We start from the raw sequence: 2,706 nt of genomic DNA, 5'->3' as shown, positions 1-2,706 counted from the left end.
GCAAGCCTGGGCACCCCTTCTTCCTCCCTGGGAGGCGATGCCACAGGATCTTTCTGCAGGTGCACCAGGTCTCCCCAGGAGCACTTGGCCTCATTTCTTCCCTCCAACTGTAGCACCCTGTAACCAGGGCAAGGGGGTAATAGAGGAAGATGTGGGACAGAGGCCCCTGGGGTGAATGATGATGGGTTGGTGCGTTCAGGAGCACATGGGTGCATGCAGTGGGGGAAGGTTTGTGCGTGTAGGAGGCAGGTGAGTGTGGGGAGGGGGCAAGTGTGTGTGTGCAGGGGGCACTGGGTATGTACAAGGGGGCAGTTAAGCTGCTGGGTGCATGCAGGGGGGAGAGAAGGTCAATGGGTATGTGCCAGGGGGTAATGAGGTCAGGCCCATCATTGCCCTGGGGTCAATCCTGGGCAGGGACTCAGGACAGTCCTTGCTGCTTGAGGGTGTGATGTGGGTTCCAGCAGGGGATGCTTTGCCTGCAGGGTCTCTTGTCCAAGGTCAAAGATGGCTGTAACAAAGAATTAGTCAATTAGAGAGTGAAGACCCCTGTCAGGGGAGAAGGAGTGAAATCCTCTTCCTGTTCTTGCCGTCTTCACTGTTGACACTCTACCTACCACGATGCCCCCTTGGAGAGGCGGTATGGCAGTATGCGTACCTGAAATGTGCAAGTATAGGCCCATGAGTGAGGCTGTGATGAGTCTTCCCTGCAAACATATGCAAGGGTCCTCATCAAACGTGCTTGGCTGCTGTGAGTGACTAAGAAATCACAGTGGCCATCTCCAAGGGGCCCACAGGGACCAATACGTGGTGTGGCACCACCTCCCAGGGGCACACGTAGCTTTTATCTGCGTCCCTCACAAGGGAAGAAATGGGGAAGACTGATATCCAGCTGCAGAGACCTATAAAAAGTAGAATTCCCAGTGCATCCTTGTCTCCTATTTCCAAGGGGACATCAGTGATGAAGTGGATGGACACTTCTTCAGAGTTCTGAGCCTTGTCAAGAGCCCCCAGCGACTGAGCCACTTGAGCCAGGGTGCAGATGTGACCCTGAGGAATGACAGTGACATGCCTCCAAATCCATGGCTTTTCTCTCCTCAGTGGACAAAGCCAGACCCAGAAGCATTTTTGCATATGGTGCCACCAACTGCAGCTTCAGTGGGCTTGGTCTCACAACTATGGATCAGTACCTGATGTCCCAGGCAGGGAGCCCCTCTGTTCTGTCTGGCAAGCCATGGCATTACCCCTCCCAGCCAGCCCCAGTTCCTCAGAGGCTGGCTACTCTCACGCCTACTCCAGTGGGCATGTGGTGCCAGAGCCCCAGCCTGATAGGAAATATGAGCCCTCCTTAAGCCTCCTCTAGCAAGACTGATACCTAGCCCCTCCTCAGGAATCTGCAGCGTGGGAGGACTGCAGCTCTGCCCAGATAGCCGGAAGCATGGGATTGCTCTTCAACTTGCCTCCCAGCTCAGCCCACTATAAGAAAATACATTTCCCCCCAGATCGCGCATCTGCCAATGCCAACCTTGCAAGTGAAAAAAGCTGGTCTCCAGAGAGAAGAAATGTGTTCTTTTATTGAATTTTGGTCTGAAGAAGAGAATTCCTTTTCCCAAACCTGCTCATGATTTTCTACTGTGAGTCTAGAGGGTCTAGAGACTGTACTGTCCTTTTTTTCTTTCTGTCACTAAACAGTATTGCACCAGGAGCAAGTTTCTGTTCTCCCTAAAATTCTACACTTCTGTGCCTTGGCACCTATGCCCTATTACAGGAGTACTCAAACTTCAGTGACTCCCCAGCATATGAAATGTTTAAAAGAGTTCAGTGATGGGCCCAGAGAGGCTCATCCCACCCTCCCTGCACCCAAAGCCCTCCTACTCAGAAATCACAGTCCCTTCACCCTCTACCAGCAGGGTCTTTGGTGTTGTATGGGGTTATCCCACTTTGCCAACTGAATGAAGGGGATCTGAGGAAAAGCCTGAAGCTCTCTAGCCTCACCTAGACTGTGGCCAATTGCACTCCAGCCTCCACCAGAAGCAAAATGAACTTACAATGTGAAAGACCCATTGAGAAAGAGTTGAGGCTGGGCATTCCCTGCATCCTCAGAATATGGAAGGATCCTGAAAAAGTTTCAGGAAGGCTCTCATGAATAAAGTACTTTCTTTTTTTTAATGTTTTATTATTTATTTTTGAGAGAGCGAGTGTGAGCAGGGAAGGGGCAGAGAGAGGGGGACCAGAAGATCCAAAGAGGGCTCTGCACTGAGAGCCGTAAGCCTGATGCAAGTCTCGATTCACAAACTGTGACATCATGACCTAAGCTGAAGTCAGACAATCAACTGACTGAGCCACCCAGGAACCCCAAATGAAGTACTTTCACTTGGGATTTTTGATTTCTCCATTTAAAAAAAAGTGGTTCCAAATAGACTCGCTGAGAAATCTGAGAACTAACTTACTGGGAGTTAGTTAGGAAACTGCCCTATCCCAAGATGGGCCTGGAGTAAGTTCTGTGCCAAGAGCACTTCTTAGTTGCAGTTCCAGGCGTTTCTTTCTGCTCTCACTCTGAGGATGAGGATTCTGGCCTCTGATACCCCGTAAGTGTTCCCCTGGACCTTGGTGACAGCTGACAGCCTGCCACCAGGGCCCACCTGGCTTCCACAAACAATGAAACCTTCCCTTCAGTTCTCTCATTGCTAGGGACATCTGGGAACTATT

General features: G+C 51.0%; 1 pseudogene; it reads left to right on the top strand.

Moving 5' to 3' along the window:
• The first annotated feature begins 328 nt into the window (after nucleotides 1–328).
• Nucleotides 329–1,576, top strand: LOC128776265 (transcription cofactor vestigial-like protein 1; annotated as a pseudogene).
• The last annotated feature ends 1,130 nt before the right edge of the window (nucleotides 1,577–2,706 follow it).

Source organism: Panthera pardus, unplaced genomic scaffold (assembly GCF_024362965.1).
Source record: "Panthera pardus isolate Hobbes unplaced genomic scaffold, ASM2436296v1 HiC_scaffold_12, whole genome shotgun sequence".
Taxonomy (NCBI): Eukaryota; Metazoa; Chordata; class Mammalia; order Carnivora; family Felidae; genus Panthera; species Panthera pardus.
Note: the sequence above shows the minus strand (reverse complement) of the source record. Positions and strands in the feature narration are given on the sequence as shown.